This window comes from Symphalangus syndactylus, chromosome 9 (assembly GCF_028878055.3).
Source record: "Symphalangus syndactylus isolate Jambi chromosome 9, NHGRI_mSymSyn1-v2.1_pri, whole genome shotgun sequence".
Classification (NCBI taxonomy): domain Eukaryota; kingdom Metazoa; phylum Chordata; class Mammalia; order Primates; family Hylobatidae; genus Symphalangus; species Symphalangus syndactylus.
In genome coordinates, this window is record NC_072431.2 from 107,221,085 (window position 1) to 107,241,919 (window position 20,835).

A 20,835-nucleotide genomic window follows, 5' to 3' on the forward strand; every position below is an offset into this window, starting at 1 on the left:
GACTTGAGAGCAGGGTCTTTATCTGATTCCCACTGACTCACAAGGTGCTAACCACTTGGTGTTATACACAGCAAGTGTTGAATACATACTTGCGTTCTTATTTACTTCTTTTTTTATTCCACAGGGATCTGTGTGGCAGCAGGGAATCTATAGCTAATGATTTGAGTAGTCTCAGCTATGCTAATATACCAGATAATGATGAGGGTGATTATTTATTCAGTAAATGATTGTTGAGCACCTGCTATGCGCCAGGCATAGTTCTGGGCTTAGTACAAAGCAGTGATGCAAAGTTTCTGCCCTTCAGGAGCTTACATTTTACTCAGGGGAGACAGACAATAAATGAAGAAAAACATTTAATTCCACAGTGAATTTCCTCCTAGAGGTGCCCAGGCTCTGTCGCCTGGCGCTCTGGGTCCACAGGTGTGTTTCCCTCTTCCTGTGGTTCATCCCTGTGGAATAACTCAGGACTTCCTGTGTCCCCTCTGCCCCCTCACAGATCCACTCACACAAAAGAATTCGTGAGCGATGGAGACATTATTAGAGAACTTGTAGGGAGCCAAACAAGGGCTTCACTTTATACTCAACTGTTAATACCAAAGCGTTCCCCTGTTGCTACTTCCTCCCACCACACAGCTCCCAAGTGCAGATCCCTGAGGGATGTTTTTATTCCTGACCCCAGCCTGCCTGCCCATCTTGGTGCTTGGTGAATGGGCACTTGGAGCCCACCCTTCCCAGAAGCAGTGGGAGTACAGACAGCAAATGAACAAAGCAGCAGCCTTCCTTCCAGTGCCTCACAGGTGCAGAGCTCTGGACAGTGCTATGAGGGAGGTTGTTCCCACTTTCCCCTTTACAGAAGTGTTTCCACTTCATGCCCTTTAGATGTTAGACTGGCCAAGGGCTTGTTCATCAGATCGCTTCTCTCAACTCCTTCACTAGTGATCTCAGCCCATGCCATGGCGTTAAATGTCATTCAGGTCTCTATTCAAATGTCAGTTCCTCAGAGACCTTCCTTGACAACCCTGTCTGAAATAGCACATGCGTGCAAATATATCCCTTAACCTGCTTTATTTCTTTTCATAGCATTTGTGTTAATATCTTTTTCGTTTATTGTCTGTCTCTGAAGGTAGGGACTTTGTCTCATGTACTGCTTTTCAGTTCTTGGAACAATGCCTGGCACATAGTAGGCAATCAACGCATGTTTGTTGAATAAATGATTTTTTTCTCTGGAGATTTTCAAAATCTTCATGAGGTGTATCAGGCCAGCCATTGTCAGCCTCAGTTTAGAGGCAAGGAAATAGGTTCAGAAAGGTTCAAGGACGTGCTGAAGTCACAGGGCGAGGCAGCAGCAGAGCCTGCTTATTGAGAGCCGAGTCTTATGGGACTTGCCTCCTGAGAGGGTGGCCTCTGCCTCTCCCACTGAGGCTGGGAACACCAAGTGGCCCAGAGGCATGTGGATACCTCCAGTGGGAGGTTAGGAGAGTGCTACACAGAAACTCTGAGTTCTAACACTCTTGGGACCATAAAAAATGGAACAAGGCTGGGCATGGTAACTCATGCCTGTAATCACAGTATTTTGAGAGGCCAAGGTGGGAGGATCACTTGTGGCCAGGAGTTCGAGGCTGCAGTGAACTATGATCCTGCCACTGTACTCCAGCCTGGGCAACACAGAGAGACCTCATTTCTTAAAAAAAAAAAAAAAAAAAAGTTGGTTTTTTTTGTTTTTTTTTTTGAGATGGAGTCTTGCTCTGTTGCCCAGGCTGGAGTGCAGTGGCGTGATCTTGGCTCACTGCAAGCTCCGCCTCCTGGGTTCACGCCATTCTTATGTGTCAGCCTCCCGAGTAGCTGGGACTACAGTCGCCCACCACCACGCCCCGCTAATTTTTTGTATTTTTAGTAGAGACGGGGTTTCACTGTGTTAGCCAGGATGGTCTTAATCTCCTGACCTCGTGATCTGCCTACCTCGGCCTCCCAAAGTACTGGGATTACAGGCGTGAGCCACTGTGCCCGGCAAAAAAAAAGTTTTTTTAATCAAAAAACGGAACCACTTGGGGCCTACTTCAGGCCATACTCCCTCCATCCCAGACAGGCTTCCATCATTGTTTTTCCAGTTCTTTACAGGCATCACACTCCAGGTGCACAGGCTCTGGGGACATTTGTTACTTTTAATTCCACATGCAGAGGCCCCAGTGGTAAAAAGGAAAGGCAAAACTTGAATGCATTAAAAAAAATAAAATAAAAAGTGTTACCTTGTTCTAAGAAATCCCTGTTGTTTCATGAATCTCCATGGATTAGTGTAAAGATATAGTAAATAAAGCCAAATGGAATGATAGGGAATGTGCATGTGTGCTCGGAGTCAAGAGGGGGCAATTGTTGGCTTCATTCTAGATACAGAGCCCTGGAGTTGGGTACACAGGCAAGTTTGGGGGAAAGCAAGTGCTGAAGGGTTGACAAGTAACCTGCTAGGAAATCCCCTTTCCCCTGAGAGGCCAGTGACTAAACCATGTGCTTCCTACTATAGGTGGGCTTCTTGCAACCCCAAGAAAACCGAAGCTCCAGTAGTTTCTACGTCAGGTGGCTTGGTCCAAAATCTCCCAGACACCCTCACATCATCCTAAGGGAAAGAAATTATAATTAATATTTGCAAAATTGTGAGTTCCTGCCCTCACTCTTCCACCTAAATACCTCTCCCGGATGGATCTCCTTAAAATATAGCTCTGATCAGGCCACTTCCCTTCTGAGGAATCTATAATAGACAAGTACAAGCTTCTTAGTCTGGCATTCAAGGACTTTCCCATCATGCAACTTGTGAAAGAGGGTAGAGCACCAGTGGTTCCAAGGGGTCAGAACTGATACCACCTGGGGAAGAGTAGTGGTCAATCTCAAGGTGTCCCAGGGCCTTATAATAATGCCCTTTAGAGTTTCATGTACTCTTTCAGCCAGAAATGGCTGGGCTCTGCTATGGTAACAAACAATCCGCAAGTTCTTAGTGCCTTAACCCAAACAAAGGTGTATTTTTCATGCATGGTGTATGTCCATCTTGGCTTGGTCAGGATCTCTGCTTACTCTAATCATGTAAGGATCCAGGTTCCTAGAGTAACTGTCATCTCAAATGTTGTCAGTTGCTGTGCCACAGAGAAAAGCAAGCTCTGGATGATCTTGCATAGGCAATGAAGTGCTCTAGTCAAGAAGTAACGCACATCTCTTCTACGCAAAACCCATTGGCTAGTCCTAGTCTTGTGGCCTCATTTGACCTCAGGAGGGATCAGATGTACAATCTTGTCATGTGCCCAGAAGGAAGGAAAACTGGAAGTAGTTGATGAAAAGCATTGATCCCAATACAATGTGCATTCGATTTTTTAATCATCACAGCAAGCCTTTGGGGTGCTATCAAGGTCCCCAACTTATATATGAGGAACCTGAGGCCCAGAGAGGTTAAGTGACTTGTTCAAGGTCACCTGCAACTTGATCCCAGGTCTTCTGGCTTTGAAATGATTGGTCTTTGCGTGATGCAGAGAGAGCTGCTTCACTGAAAGGGTTGAAGCTGAGGAAGAAGGATGCTGCATCAAAGCGTGGGTAGGGCCCTTTATCACAATCACCAGGGAGCTTGTTAAAAATGCACATAATTGGTTCCACTCCAGAGATTCTGATTCTGGAGGTCTGAGATGGAGCTAGGAATAGGCCCCAGGTGATTCTTAGGTGATGATTGAAGAGCCACGATTAAAGAATCACTGCTATGGGAGGTTCTACTAAATCTGGTTTAAAGATTTTCTTTTTTTGGCCAGGCGCGGTGGCTCATGCCTGTAATCCCAGCACTCTGGGAGGCCGAGGTGGGTGGATCACCTGAGGTCAGGAGTTCAAAACAAGCCTGACCATGGTGAAACCCCATCTCTACTAAAAATACAAAAAAATTAGCCGGGCGTGGTGGTGCGCATCTGTAATCCCAGCTACTCAGGAGGCTGAGGCAGGAGAATCACTTGAACCTGGGTGGTGGAGGTTGCGGTGAGCTGAGGTCACACCATTGCACTCCAGCCTGGGCAACAAGAGCGAAACTCCATCTCAAAAAAAAAAAAGATTTTCTTTCGTCTTGATCTCTATAAGCTGCAGTAGTGCTTAATTCCTTCTATCTCACATTGTTATTAGCTATGACAGCAAATGGTTGCTATCACCTAATGGGCGATACATTAACTATTCACCTAAAATTTGAGGTGGGGGCATGATGGGGGCTCATTTCTGCTTATTCATTTACTTAAAAACACTGTTATTAAGCGTGTATTTTGTGCTGCTTATTGGATGGTATGTGAGGTTCTTGCTGTATTCTCTGTAAGTGAATTATGATAGCCTAGGGTATTCATTATTGATAAGCTACTATGGGAAACCCATCTGGGACAGAAATTGTCAGTGCTGGGTAATATGGGATGTCACACGGGGCACACAACCTATTGACTGAGTTGAATGCTTATATAGTAAAGTAAACTAGGCTCAAGTTGACAGAGAAGCAGAGATGCATTTATGAGGGTTGGTGGTTGCGATTTGGGTCTCCCTTATAATCCCTCCTGAGACTTGGAATACTGACCATTAGCAATAGGTCCCAGGAGAACCCTAATGGAAAGTCCTGCAAAACACCATATGGAAGCCTCTCACCTGGAAGGTTGTATAGGTTAGGTTCCTTTAGTGTTAGCTGATTCACTCTTGAACACCTGTCAGAGTTGCCCCCTGTAGAAGGAAAGAACATCATGGATAAAGCATCTCAGAAAGTGCACAGTATATGGTGCTCCCTGAAAGGAGAGTATACGGTTATACTCAGAGGAGCTCAGAAATCAAAAGCAGACTGTGGGGATGATGAGAACACAGATTCTAACAAGTAGGTCAAAGCTCTTAGCAACGATTAAAGATACTCCTTTCGGATGCAGCAGTTGGTCCTGGTTAAGATGAGATCACCCACTGGGAGGAAATGTTTGGGTAGTCGATGGTTAGCATACTTTCATATGGAAGGTTATGAAAATGGGGATAATGATGTCCTTCTGGTGGTTTTAAATTGAAGTGGCTAAATAATAAGGAAAAAAGAAACCAGGACAGCTAGAAAGGTATTATAGATGAGCCCCTCTTTATAGGAAGATAGATAAGAAATGTGGAAAGATAAATGTAAACCATGTGGGGACATAGTATGTAAGCTGTTATGTGGGAGGGAGATTATCTGAGCTAGCTAGAAATGGACTTTGTGAACGGTCAAGGCCAGCTAGATGAAATGTAATGTGTGAAGTCATTGAATTCAGAGAACCATGTATAGGTCACCAAAACTTTATGGAAAGACAGCAAAATAACATTTTAAAATTACTTCTCAAGTGAGGCAAGCCAAGAACATGGTTGGAGGAGAGGGCCTAACTGAGGCTGAACTGCATCTACCCCACTCAGGGGTCCTGGCAGAGCTCCTTCCTCAAGAGAATGACTTTGTGAGGAGAAAAGCAACATTCAAATTAAGAAAAGAATAATTAGAGGCAGAGCCATCCAAGGCCTCCGAAGGGGTAAAGAGGTCTGGGGTAAGGTTTAGAAGGGATGTAGAGTGCAAGGATATGAAGTTGTGAGGGAAAGAGTGAGTTACGTGAGAGTTCAATATAAAAGGGTTCATTTGAGTTGCCAGAGGTACTACTCTCTTGTGGTGATGGTCAGATCAATTGTAAGTAATCATAAATCATCACTTATTGGCATAATTGCCTGAAAGAACCCATAGCCTGGGAAAAATCAGAATCCTACTGTCATAGTGCATGGACACGTAGACCCAGTATTGGAATAATGTAGGCACCCCAGAGCTAAGAATGCTCTCCTTATCTTTTCTGTTGCCCTGAATAGTTGTAATAGAGAAAGGAGTCAACACCAGGTACTGAGTCTTCAGAGAGAAAAGTACCCAGTCCCTATCATAAACAATCCAGTGGAGGATGAAACAATGACCAAGCCAGTAGAAAAAGCATCTCTAATATCCAGATTGTGGTTTTGACATATTCCATTAAAGAATACAGAACAGGCCGGGTGCGGTGGCTCACACCTGTAATCCCAGCACTTTGAGAGGCCAAGACGGACGGATCACCTGATGTCAGGAGTTCAAAGCCAGCCTGGCCAACATGGTGAAACCCCCGTATCTACTAAAAATACAAAAATTAGCCAGGCGTGGTGGCACACACCTGTAATCCCAGCTACTCGGGAGGCTGAGGTAGGAGAATGGCTTGAACTTGGGAGGCAGAGGTTGCAGTGAGCCGAGATTGTGCCACTGCACTCCAGACTGAGCAAAAGAGAGAGACTGTCTCAAAAACAAAAAAAAAAAATCCAGAACAAAAATATCCTCAACCGATTTATCATTTTTTGACAAAAGTACAAAAGCAATTCAATGGAGAAAGGATAACCTTTTTAACAAATGGTCCTGGGACAGTTGGATAACCATAGGCTAAAAAGAAAAACTTCAATGTCAGTTCAATAAGAATTTATTCTTATTGAACTTACACTTCAATAAGAAATTAACTCAAGATGGGCCATAGGCTTAAGTATAAAGTGTAAACTATAAAACTTTTAGAAAAAAACACAGGAAAAAATCTTTAGGATCTAGAGCTAGATAAAAAGTTCTTAGACTTGATACCAAAAGCATAATGCATAAAAGGAAAAAAAGTGTCAAAAATGTGGTGATACTGTGGTGCTGGTGTAAGGATTGACAAAGAGATCAATGAAACAATAAATAGTCCAGAAATAATCCCACACTACTGTAGTTTTTTTTTTTTTTTTTTTTAAAGGCACCAAAGCAACCCAATAAGGAAAGGAGACTGTTTTCAACAAATGGTGCTAGAATAACTTGATATCCACATAGAAGAAGAATGAACCTCAACCACTCATACCATAACAAAAATTAATTCATGATGGATCATAGAACAGTATGTAAAAGTCAAAACCACAAAGCTTTTAGACAAGAGATTATATCCATGACTTAGGAATTAACAAAGCTTTCTCAGACAGATAGAAGAAAATAATCATAAAAAGAAAGAAATGGTAAGTTAGACTTCATCAAAATTAAAAACTTCTCTACTAAAAATACAAAAAAATTAGCCGGGCGTGGTGGCGGGCGCCTGTAGTCCCAGCTACTCGGAGAGGCTGAGGCAGGAGAATGGCGTGAACCCGGGAGGCGGAGCTTGCAGTGAGCCGAGATTGCGCCACTGCACTCCAGCCTGGGCGACAGAGCGAGACTCCGTCTCAAAAAAAAAAAAAAAAAAAAAAAGATTCCATTAAGACAATGAAAAGGCAAACCACAGATTGGGAGAAAATATTCAAAGAACATGTATCTGGCAAAGGACATATAAAGAAGTCCTATAATTAAATATTAAAAAAAAAATTAAAAACAGACAAAAGGACCGGGCACAGTGGCTCACGCCTGTAATCCCACCACTTTGGGAGGCCAAGGTGGGTGAATCACCTGAGGTCAGGAGTTTGAGACCAGCCTGGCCAACATGATGAAATCCCATCTCTACTAAAAATACAAAAATTAGTTGGGCATGGTGGCGGGGGCCTGTAATCCCAGCTACTAGGGAGGCTGAGGCAGGAGAATCACTTGAACCTGGGAGGCGGAGGTTGGAGGTTGCGGTGAGCCGAGATTGTGCCACTGCGCTCCAGCCAGGGTGACAGGAGCAAAACTTTGTCTGAAAAAAAAAAAAAAAGACAAAAGATTTGAACAAGTACTCAAAAAGGAGATATATGAATGGCCAATAATCACATGCAAAAAATCTCAACATCGTGTATCGTGAAGAAAATGCAAATTAAAACCAAAATGATATACCATTACATACCCACCAGAATGATAAAATTTTAAAAACAAGCAACAGGCTGGGCATGGTGATTTTACTCCTATAGTCCCAGCACTTTGGGAGGCTGAGGCAGCAGGATCACTTGAGCCTGGGAATTCGAGGTTGCAGTGAACTATGATCACACCACAGCACTCCAGCCTGGGTGACAAAGTGTGACCCTGCAAAAAACAAACAAATAAAAAACACCACAACAAATGTGGAGCAACTGTGTTTCTTATTCTTTCTTGGTAGGAGTGTAAAATAGTATAACCTCTCTGGGAAAAGAACCTAGGAATTCCACTCATAAGTATTGACTCAAGAAAAATTAAAACATGTCCACAAAAACACTTATATAAGAATATTCACAGCAGCATTATCCATAATAGTCCCAAACTGAAAGTAATTCAGGTTTCCATCTAGGAGAGTTAATTTTTTTTAAACTGTGATATATTAACACTCAATACAATGAAATACTACTGAGAGTTAAAAAGTAAACTACATGCAATGAAATGAATGAATCTCAAAATATGCTGAATGAAAGAAGCCTTACACAAAAGAATACATAGCTGCATGATCCCATTTATATGCAATTCTAGAACAGACAAAACTAATCTGTAGTAGAAATCATGATCATAGGAATTTGAGGAGATAAGAGAAAAAACGGTGGTTGCCTTTTGGGGTCGGGGATGGAACTTGATGGAAGAGTCATGAGAGAACTTTCTGGGGTATTCCATTTCTTGATAGGGGGTTGTATTGCACATATGAATGCATCTGTCAGTTCTGCAAATACACACTACTGGATATGGTACCTCCATAGCATGCAGTAGTCCTCAGCATCATAAACAAACTATTGATGCACACCACAAGTAGGATGAGCCTCCATTGAATAACACTGAATGAAAAAAAGCCAGTCTCAATAGGTGACACACTGTATAATTCCACTTATATAACATTTTCGAAATGATACAATTTTAGAACTGGAGGACAGATTAATGGTTGCCAGTGGTTAGGGACAGGAGAGAGGAGGCAGAATTGAGAAGTGTATAGTTACAAAAGGGCAACACAAGGGATCCATGTGGTGTTGGAACTGTTCACTGTCTTTACTGGTCATAGATACACAAAGTTACACAGGGGATAAAATTGTATAGAACTTAATACACATACACAAGTGAGTACAAGTCAAACCGGAGAAATCTAAATTAGACCTTGGACTATATCAATGTCACCATGCTAGTGTGATATTATACTATAGTTTTGCAAAAGGTTACCATTGGGGTAAACCAAGCAAAGGATCTCTATTATTTCTTTTTTTTTTTTTTTTTTTTTTTTGAGACAGAGTTTCGCTCTTTTTGCCCAGGCTGGAGGGCAATGGCGCGATCTCGGCTCACTGCAACCTCCGCCTCCCAGGTTCAAGCGATTCTCCTGCCTCAGCCTCTGTAGTAGCTGGGATTACAGGCATGTGCCACCATGCCCGGCTAATTTTTTTTTTGTATTTTTAGTAGAGACGGGGTTTCTCCATGTTGGTCAGGCTGGTCTCAAACTCCCGACCTCAGGTGATCCGCCCACCTTGGCCTCCCAAAGTGCTGGGATTACAGGCATGAGCCACCGTGCCGGGCCAGGATCTCTATTATTTCTTATAACTGCATGTGAATATACAATTTTCTCAATGAATATTTTTTAAAGACAGCTTCTTAAAGAAAGAAGCTGTTATGCTATCTTGGCATACCACATAGCAAGGAAGCTATCAAAGGGTACAGGGGTTGTACCAGGAGGACTGAGGAACCAGTGTGGGGCCAAAGATAGCTTAATTTGAACTTTAATAAAAGTAGGGATTTCAAAGACTTGGAACCCATAAAATACGTTTCAATCCATGACTTCATAATAATAGTTTAAAAGCATACACGTGGCCAGGCGCAGTGGCTCACACCTGTAATCCCAGCACTTTGGGAGGCTGAGGCAGGTGGATCATGAGGTCAAGAGATCGAGACCATCCTGGCCAACATGGTGAAACCCCGTCTCTTCTAAAAATACAAAAATCAGCTGGGCATGGTGGCGCGTGCCTGTAGTCCCAGCTACTCGGGAGGCTGAGGCAGGAGAATTGCTTGAACCCAGGAGGCAGAGGTTGCAGTGAGCTGAGATTGCGCCACTGCACTCCAGCCTGGTGACAGAGCGAGACTCCATCTCAAAAAAAAAAAAAAAAAAAAATACACACACACATACACATACACACACACACACACACACAAAACCTGAATTGGTCACTGCTGTGGTCTGAATATGTCCCCCCCAAAACGTATGTATTGGAAACCTAATCCCCGATGCAACAGTGTTGGGAGGTAAAAGGTCATACGGGCTCTTCTTCATGAATGGAAGGGTTTGTGGGGATGCATTCGCCATTCTTCTGCAGTGTGCAGACACATATTTTCATCCCTCTTGCTTTTCTACCTTCCACCATCTATGAACAGAGCAAGGACGTCCTCACCAGGTGCCAGCACCTTGATCTTGGACTTCCCAGGCTCCAGAACTGTGTGAAATAAATGACTGTTCTTTTTTTTTTTGTTTGAGACGGAGTCTTGCTCTGTCACCCAGACTGGAGTGGAGTGCAGTGGCACGGTCTTGGCTCACTGCCAGCTCTGCTTCCCAGGTTCATGCCATTCTCCCACCTCAGCCTCCTGAGTAGCTGGGACTACAGGTGCCCACCACCGTGCCCGGCTAATTTTTTTTTTTTTTTTTTTTTTTGTATTTTTAGTAGAGACAGGGTTTCACCGTGTCAGCCAGGATGGTCCCGATCTCTTGACCTCGTGATCCGCCTGCCTCGGCCTCCCAAAGTGCTGGGATTACAGGCATGAGCCACCGCACCCAGCCATAAATGTCTGTTCTTTACAGATTAGTCAGATTCAAGAATTCCAACATAGTTGCACTAAACAGACTAAGACATAAATTGGTACTGGAGGAGTGGAGTGTTGCTATAACAAATACCTAAAAATGTAGAAGCAACTTGGAAACGGATAATGCATAGAGGCTGGAACAGTGTTGAAGCAAATGCTGGAAAATTCTCCCGTTCATTGACATGAATGCCACATTAAGGGTGGTTCTGGCCAGGACCTGGGAAAAGAAGGGATATAGGAGAAGCCTTGTTCTTCTTACAGATTGCTTGAGTGGTTGCAACAGTGAAGACTAGTCTGATGAGGTCTCAGACAGAAATGAGGAACAAGGTATTGGAAACTGGAAGAAAGGTTCTTTCTTATAAAATGGCAAAGAACTTGGCTGAATCAATGTGTGTGTCCTAGGACTCTGTAGAAGGCAGAAAAGAGAGAAAGCTAGAAAAGCTAGGTGATTTGGCAGAAGAAATCTCTAAGCAGCAGAGCATAGATGATGTTGCATGGCTGCTTCTAACTGCTTATAGTAAAATGGGAGAAGAAAGAAGGAGTTAAAGACAATTTATAATTGGCCGGGCATGGTGGCTCACACCTGTAATCCTAGTACTTTGGGAGGCTGAGGCGGGTGGATCACCTGAGGTCAAGAGTTCGAGACCAGCCTGACCAACATGGAGAAACCCCGTCTCTACTAAAAATACAAAATTAGCCGGGTGTGGTGGCGCATGCCTGTAATCCCAGCTACTTGGCAGCTGAGGTGGGAGAATCATTTGAACCTGGGAGGTGGAGGTTGCAGTGAGTCAAGATGGTGCCATTGCACTCTAGCCTGGGCAACAAGAGCAAAATTCCATCTGAAAAAAAAAAAAAAAAAGACAATTTATAATTAAAAGGGAAGCAGAACATAAAGATTTGAAAAACTCTCAGTCTGGTTATGTAAAGAATTTTTTAAATGGTTTAGAAGAGAAAACCAAGGGTGTGGCCAAGTGACCATTTGATTTTCAAGGCTGCTTCTGCCATCACAGGCCTTGAATGCTAGTGCTATGAGGGCAAACCAGCTTAAAGGGCCAGGCCTGGGGCACTCTTGGAACCTTGGAGCTCATTGCTCAGGGACGCTTCAGGCCTCTGTTCCCTGGTCACCCCACCTGTGGCTCAAGCAGGCCCAGGTGTGGCTGGGATACAGATCCCAGGGCACAAGCAGTCTACCTTGGTGCTATCCCCGTGGGGCTAACTGTAGACTTGCAGAGTACAGGAGCTGTGGAGGCTTGTGTGCCTCTACCTAGATTTCAAAGGATGCTGCAGGGAGCCCCTATTCAAAGGATGCTGCAGGGAGCCGCTATTCAAAGGATGCTGCAGGGAGCCCGCATCACCTAGTGGAGTCTTGGAAGCAGGGCTGCCCCCAAGACTCCAGACCTGTAGAGCCACCAGCACACAGCGCCATCCTGGGAAAGCCACAGGTATTGACTGCAACCCTTCAGAGCTGTGTGGGCTATGTCCAGCAATGCTGTGGAGGCAGGGCCTTCCAGGGCAATGGAGACCCAGCCCCCAACCCATTGTGTCCAGAAAGTTGGACACGGAGTCAAAGAAGATTATTCTCCAGCCTTAAGATTTAGTGTTGTTTGCTCTGTTTTACACGGAGTCAAAGAAGATTATCTCCAGCCTTAAGATTTAGTGTTGTTTGCTCTGTTCTGGATTTACTTCAGGCCAGTGACTTTTTTCTTTTTGCCTGTTTCTCTCTTGCAATGGGAATGTCTATCCTGTGCTATCCCACCATTGTATTTTGGAAGCACGTAGCTTGTTTGATTTTACAGGCTCACAGCTGGAGGAGAATTTGCCTCAGAATGAATCATGCCTTGACTGTCATCCATATCTGGTTTAGATGAGACTGTGGACTTAGACTTTAAAATTGTTGCTGGAACAAGTTAAGACTTTTTGGGGCTATTGGGATGGATGCACTTTGCATGTGAGAAGAACATGAATTTTGAGAGCAAATCACCTTCAGAGAACAACAGGGAACCCATTCATTATCTTGAAAACTGAGAAATAGGCTGGGTGTGGTGCCTCATGCCTATAATCGCAGCACTTTGAGAGGCTGAGGTAGGTGGATCACTTGAGGCCAGGAGTTCAAGACCAGCCTGGCCAACATGGGTAAACCCCGTCTCTACAAAAACTACAAAAATTAGCCAGGTGTGTGGCACAGGCCTGTAGTCCCAGCAACTTGGGAGACTGAGGCAGAGAATCGCTTGAACCTGGAAGGCTGAGGTTGCAGTGAGCTAAGATTGTGCCACTGCACTCCAGCCTGGGCAACAGAGCGAGACTCTGTCTCAGAAAAAAAAAGAGGCCGGGTGCAGTGGCTATGCCTGTAATCCCAGCACTTTAGTAGGCTGAGGTGGGCCGATCCCCTGAGGTCAGGAGTTTGAGACCAGCCTGGCCAACACAATGAAACCCCGTCTCCCTACTAAAAATGCAAAAATTAGCCGGGCATTGTGGCGGGTGCCTATAATACCAGCTACTCAGGAGGCTGAGGTGGAACAATCACTTGAACCTGGGAGGTGGAGGTTGCAGTGAGCCAAGATCATGCCACTGCACTCCAGCCTGGGCAACAGAGTGAGACTCCGTCTCAAAAAAAAAAAAAAAAAAAACCTGAAACAACAAAAAAAGAAAACAGAAATAAAATGAAAGCATTAAGCTGGCTCTTCCTGTATGTACTGTGCCACTGGATAACCCAATAGTGGATGAATAGAATTATAAAATCTCCTTATAAAATTATTTCAGCTAATCAAAGCCAAATGAGTTTTGATTGGGCTTGGTTTTTGTTTTGTTTTGTACTGTTTTTAGTGTTCTTTGGTGAATTAAGAGTATTAACATTTCGTTACCACCAGTGAATTGCTGGATAGAGGCATTGAGCACCACTGGCTACTAACATCAAAAAAGAGACAACCAGAAATGTGGCTCCTAATAAAAAGGTGCAATGCCACTTGTAGTATTGCTAAAGGGGTTGAACCTGAGTTTGAGCAAGCCTCTGGATCCAGCTGCCAGCATGCAGGAAGTGCAGGTGACAGGAACAAGTGAACTCTCCTTCAAGTAATGCGTGCAGTCAGCAAAATTCAGACCATGAGAAACTCTGATCAGATGAGTCAGGGTTTTCAACAAATAAATTGTAAAGAAAAGATAGAGGGGAACCGGCAGATGAAGTGAGAATCAAAAGACCTATCAAGCCAAAAACTTAAGGACAAAACTAAAAACTATGACCTCTAAGGATGCATACTGAGGTGATAAAACCATAAAGAAATGCTCAGATGTGATTTCTACACAAATCAAGACTGAACTTTTTGAGGAAGGGTTGGAATGGGGGACAGAGAGGCTTTTAGGGGGCTGGCAAGGTTTTGTGTTTGATCCAGGTGGTGGTGAACAGGATACTTGCCTTGTAAAATGATTCTGTAAACTACACATTTGCTTTGTGTGCTCTGTGTTTTGTTTCACATGTTTAAAATGTTGGCTAGAGCTGTTCTCTGGGTGCTATAGGAGCTCAGGGGAGGCACTTAATTTCTGAGGGGAGAGGATAAGGAAAGGTCCTCTGAAAGGTATTATTGGGAGGGCAAGGGTAGGTTGGGAGGAACGTCAGAGATGAGGCTAGAGAAAGAGACAAGCTCACAACTGATCTTCTGTACTAGGCTTGACCCAGGACTCCATGGGGAACCACTAGGAATTTTAAGCCAACAATTGACAAGATCAGATGTGTATTTTAGAAAGATCCCCAGGCGCGGTGACTCATACCTGTAACCCCAGCACTTTGGGAGGCCGAGGCGGGCGGATCATGAGGTCAGGATATCGAGACCATCCTGGCTAATACGGTGAGACCCCCGTCTCTACTAAAAATACAAAAAATGAGCCAGATGTGGTGGTGGGCACCTGTAGTCCCAGCTACCTGGGAGGCTGAGGCAGGAGAATCGCTTGAACCCAGGAGGCAGAGGTTGCAGTGAGCCGAGGTGGCGCCACTGCACTCCAGCCTGGGCAACAGAGGGAGACTCTGTCACACAAAAAAAAATCTGTCGTAGTAATCCAAACCAAAGAAGTAATGCAGGGACAGGGAGGTTAGTGAAGAAAGTACTGATAGGAGAGATTGCTTAAGGAGGCACAAACACTGGACTTCAGAGAGTATCTGGGGTAGAGAGGGAGGGAAGGAGGGAGAAAAGAAATCAAGGAGGTTTCTCTAGTTCTGACTTGGGCAGCTAGGTGGAAAATGATGGTGTTATTAACCGAGGAACACAGTACAGGTGGTGGAGCAGGGATGGGGAGAGATGATAATATATACTATTTTAAAAATGGAGATGATGTTTACATGCAATGATATGCACAGAGCTGAAGCATACAATCCAGTGAGGTTTCTATTTTTTTATTTTTTATTTTTTGAGATGGAGTCTCACTGTGTTGCCCAGGCTGGAGTGCAGTGGCACAATCTCAGCTCACTGCAACCTCTGCCTCCTGGGTTCAAGCGATTCTCCTGCCTCAGCCTCCTGAGTGGCTGGGATTACAGGTGCACGCCACCATGCCCAGATAATTTTTGTATTTTTAGTAGAGACGGGGTTTCACCATGTTGGCCAGGCTGGTCTCAAACTCATGACCTCATGTGATCCACCCACCTTGGCCTCCCAAAGTGCTGGGATTACAGGCATGAGCCACCGCGCCCAACCTCCAGTGAGGGTTTTTAGATGTATGCACCCATATAACTAACATACCAGTCAAGATAGAAAACATTTCCTTCACCCTAAAGTTCCCTTGTAACCCCTTCCAGTTAATCTCTACCTTGCTAGCAAGCACTGTTGTGTTGTGTTTGTTTTTTGAGACACGGCTTTGCTGTCGCCCAGGCTGGAGTGCAGTGACACCATTGGCTTATTGTAACCTCAAACTCCTAGACTCAAGGGATTCTCCCACCTCAGCCTCCCGAGTAGCTGGGACTACAGGTGCACACCACCATGCCTGGCAAAAATTTTTAACTTTTTTGTAGAGATGGGGTCTTGCTATGTTGTCTGGGCTGATCTTGAACTGGACTCAAGCTGTCCTCCCACCTCAGCTTCCCAAAGTGCTGGCATTACAGGTGTGAGCCACTGTGTCTGGCCTAAGCACTATTTTGATTTTTATCACCATAGACTAGTTTTGTCTTTTTTGTTTGTTTTGTTTTGTTTTTTGAGATAAGAGTCTTGCTCTGTCGCCCAAGCTTGAGTGCAGTGGTGCGATCATATTTCACTGCAGCCTTGATTTCCTGGGCTTAAGTGATCCTCCCACCCCAACCACCCTAGTAGCTGGGACTACAGATGTGCGTCACCACACTCGGCTAAGTTTTTGTTTTTTGTTTTTTGTTTTGTTTTGTTTTTAGAGATGGGGTCTCAGTATGTTGCCTAGGCTGGTCTCAAACTCCTGAGCTCATGCAGTCCACCTACCTGGACCTCCCAAAGTACAGGGTTTATAGGCGTCTGCCACTGCGCCCAGCCCCAGCATATTATTTTTGAGGTTCATACATGTTCTTGTCTACATCAATGGTTTATCCCTTTTTATTGCTGAATAGTACTCTGTTGTACAAATACACGAGAACTTGTTTATCCACACTTCTGTTGATGGACGTTTGGGTTGTTTCCAGTTTGCTTGTTTGTTTTACTATTATGAATACAGCTGCTGTAAACATTCTTGTGTAAGTCTTTTTGTAACACCTATTTTCATTTATCTTGTATAAATAACTAGGAGTGGAATTCCTGGGTCATAGTATAGGTATGCAATTAACTGTAGAAGAAACTGAAACACTTTTCTAAAGTGATTCTAAGGCCAGGCATGGTGGCTCACGCCTGTAATCCCAGCACTTTGGGAGGCCAAAGCAGGCGGATCACTTGAGGTCAGAAGTTTGAGACCAGCCTGGCCAATATGGTGAAACCCTATCTCTACTCAAAATACAAAAATTAGCGAGGCGTGGTGGCGCACGCGTGTAGTCCCAGCTACTTGAGAGGCTGAGGCACGAGAATTGCTTGAACCTGGGAGGCAGAGGCTGTGGTGAGCAAAGATCTTGGCCACTGCATCCAAAAAAAAAAGACACCTCTAGGAGTTACTCCATGATTTTTCAACCTACTAGTGAAAGTCTTTTGCCAACTTTGTTTTGTTTTGTCTTTCACTGTGTCTTCTCCCCTCTTATTAAACTGTCAGCAACTTGAGCACAGAGACTATGACTTAATCCCGATTTATTAATATTTTCTCTTAGGACCTGTTACATAATAAGGCTTAATAGATGTCTGTCGGATGAGTGAATGAACAAAATTAGGCACAGAAGTTAAGTGGAAAATTAGAATAAATTTTCGTAGCAGGTGATCCCTACTATATCCAATGAAGTCTTGCCCTGTACATGTGCAGCCCAGCCTTCAGCCTAGGAACTGCCCCTCCTCCCCACCCCCTCTGTGCTATTCACTCTATTCTGGTATCTTGCCTCACAAATGCCAGCCTCTGCCGCAGGTAGAACTCAAATCTGCCTGCTTGGTGGGACTGCCACTCTGCTTGGGCGCCATCTCCTCACACCATAGTAAGAAAGTGCCTCAGAATGAATGCCAGGATGTTCTTGGCACCCATCTCCTGTTTCCTTTCTTTCAAAAATCACAGTCTTTTTTTCTTTTTGAGATGGAGTTTCGCTGTTGTTGTCCGGACTGGAATGCAATAGTGTGATCTCAGCTCACTGCAACCTCTGCCTCCTGGTTCAAGTGATTCTCCTGTCTCAGCCTCCCAAGTAGCTGGGATTACAAGTGTGCACCACCATGCCCAGCTAATTTTGTATTTTTAGCAGAGATGGGGTTTCACCATGTTGGTCAGGCTGTTCTTGAACTCCTGACCTCAATCGATCCACCCACCTCGGCCTCCCAAAGTGCTGGGATTACAGGTGTGAGCCACCGTGCCCGGCCAAAAATCACAGTCTTGAGCAGCTTGCTGCTCAGTGCCTGAAAACACGTATTCACTTGCCTCATATATTTTGTCCAGCTTTATAGTTGTTTATGGCAGGAAGGGAATATCCAGTTTCAGTTATTCTGTCATGACCTGAAGTGGAAGTCGGAGTTCCATTTTGGACATGATATTGAGTTTTTGGTATCTATGGAGCATCCAGGTAGAAATGCTCAAAAGAGAATTGGGTATTCACATTTGGAGCTTGAAAGATGACTGGGACTAGACATTTGGATTTTGTAGTCATGCATTTCCAGTGGTAGTTGAAGCCAAGGGAATGGATGTGATTGCTCAGCTACAAAATGGATAGAGAATGAGTAGAAGAACAATTTTCTCTTAAGCCTGAGAGGCCAGGTTCAATGGCTCATGCCTGTAATCCCAGGACTTTGGAGGGCCAAGATGGGCAGATCACGAGATTAGGAGTTCGACACGAGCCTGACCAACGTGGTGAGACCCCGTATCTACTAAAAATACAAAAAAATTAGCCGGGCGTGGTGGCGTGCACCTGTAATCCCAGATACTCAGGAGGCTGAGGCAGGAGAATCACTTGAACCTGGGAGGCAGAGGTTGCAGTGAGCCGAGATCGCCACTGCACTCCAGCCTGGGTGATAGAGCGAGACTCTGTCTCAAAAAAAAAAAAAAAGCCTGAGAATGTATAACTAAAGAAATAAATGAAGAACAGGAAACATCAGTGTCATAAAAGTGGCCATAAATAAACTGGTGTCCATCTTGGGGAGTGGCAGATGTCAGGAGCCCAGCCTTTCCCCTATTATGCTTAATAGTCCAGAGCTCAGCTTTTCTCTCTTAGTAAAGTCTCGCTGGTGATCATTAGAGAAGAACCTACTCACCTGGGCTCCAGTACAAATCTGCAGAATTAAAGCCACGCCAGTCTTGAGGAAGCTCAGCATTTCTTCCAGACATAATCATACATATGTGCTCCTAGCCTTCTTGGGGCTTAGATAACTGACAAGTATGATTAGCATTTTCATAAAATTGAGAGGATACCCAAGGCCCTAGAGAAGTTGACAATTTGATGAAGGTCAGTTGTTTCTAGTCCTACTTTATTAATTTATTTATGAGATGGAGTCTCACTCTGTCACCTAGGCTGGAGTGCAGTGAGGCAATCTTGGCTTACTGCAACCTCTGCCTCCCAGGTCCAAACAATTCTCCCGCCTCAGCCTCCTGAGTAGCTGGGATTACAGGTGCCCACCACCACACCTGGCTAATTTTTGTTTTGTTTTGAGACAGAGTCCCACTCTCTTGCCCAGGCTGGAGTGTAATGGCACAATCTCGGCTCACTGCAACCTCCACCTCCTAGGTTCAAGCAATTCTCCTGTCTCAGCCTCCTGAGTTGCTGGGACTACAGGCGCATGCCCCCAAACCCGGCTAATTTTTTTGTATTTTTAGTAGAGACGGGGTTTCACTATATTGGCCAGGCTGGTCTCGAACTCCTGACCTCAGGTGATCCACCTGCCTCAGCATCCCAAAGTGCTGGGATTACAGGCATGAGCCACTGCAGCCAGCCAAATTTTTGTATTTTTTAGTAGAGACAAGGTTTCACCATGTTGGCCAGGCTGGTCTGGAACTCCTGACCTCAGGTAATCCACCCACCTTGGCCTCCCAAAGTGCTGGGATTACAGGCATGAGCCACCATGTCCGGCCACAGTCCTACTTTCTAGTTGTCTAGAAACTTGGGTTTCAGACTTGGAAGTTGCTCTAGGTCATCTACTTGGCCCCTTTGTTTTTTAAGTGGGAAAATTGACACTCATAAATGAGAGACCTTGAACTAGGTATAAAAACAAGTAAATGAAGCCAGCTTACATCATCAGGGATATCTGATGGCATTCAAAGGGCAAGGATAAAGCTGAGCTTTCAGGATAGACTAGAGCCATGACCTGCAGTGCTATAGAGAAACTGGACGCCCCTTGCTTCTGCCCTTTTCTCTGCTTTTTTCTGTGTCTCTAATTTATTCTCTCAATGTAGATCAGCTTCTTCTGTCTTGTCTCCTCCTATGCCCCAGCCTGGGGAAAATGATCATCAGAGGCTATTGCTGAGTTTATAGCTTAGGAAAGGGGCCACTCATTCCCCACCATTCAGGAATGAGACCAGCCTGATTCTAGAATTGCAACTCCTGTTCTCCTGGAAAAGGTCTCGATGACCCCTTTAGAACCATCCAGAGTCCAATCAGTTGCCGTCAAGGGGTCGGGGGTCCTTTGTTCTACATATACATCTGCTAGGAACCTTAACCTCTATAATCATGTGATATAAATCACTGGTAGGGGAGAAGAAGATTTTCCAGAAAAAGCAAGTAGGTAGATGGCTGGGCAGCCAGCCCATAGGTATTCAGAATAACCAGTTAACTGCTCAGGATAACCAGTGGCAGAGCCAGGACCAAAACCCACAGCATCTGACTCAGCATTCGTCCTTCCTGGGGCTGCCCCACATGGGGAAACAGTAATTACTTGATCTGGGAACAAGCAGAGACAGACAGATGGACAGTCACTGCCTCAGTTCTCATTCCTAATAGTGTGAAGAGATAGATGTCTCTTCCCTGAGAGTGTAGGGGATCCAGAGCTCTAGGACCCTAACAGCTAAAAGTGGGTTCCCTCTTAGGAGTCCAGACCCTTCTAGTTGCAAGTCACAGAAACTCAGATCAAACCAGCTTGAGCAAAAGGGGGATTTAGTAGAAGGCCATTGAGATATCCTACAAAATTGAAGGAAGAACTGTAGATCCAAGACATCTTTAAGAATCTGGAATCAGTACTGTCAGGACACACACACACACGTGCTCACCTTGTTTTCTTCCTCCTTTTAAAGGTCATCTTTCTGTTTGGCTCTTATACCATAAGGTTTCCTCCACACGGTGGTGAACCTGGCAGTTCTGGAGTCATATCCTTGTTTTTTTTTTTTTTTTTTTGAGATGGAGTTTTGCTCTTGTTGCCCAGGCTGGAGTGCAATGGCGTGATCTCGGCTCACTGCAATCCCTGCCTCCCTGGGTTCAAGCGATTCTCCTGCCTCAGCCTCCCAAGTAGCTGGGTTTACAGGCATGCACCACCACACCCGGCTAATTTTGTATTTTTAATAGAGACAGGGTTTCTCCATGTTGGTCAGGCTGGTCTCAAACTCCCAACCTCAGGTGATCCACCTGTCTCGGCCTCTCAAAGTGCTGGGAT

At 44.7% G+C, this 20,835-nt stretch overlaps 1 protein-coding gene across 3 annotated transcripts in view; it reads left to right on the forward strand.

The window, feature by feature from the left end:
• FBXO10 (F-box protein 10) overlaps positions 1-20,835 on the forward strand; it is a 79,259-nt gene that overhangs the window by 13,255 nt on the left and 45,169 nt on the right. The gene's annotated exons all lie outside the window — the stretch shown is intronic.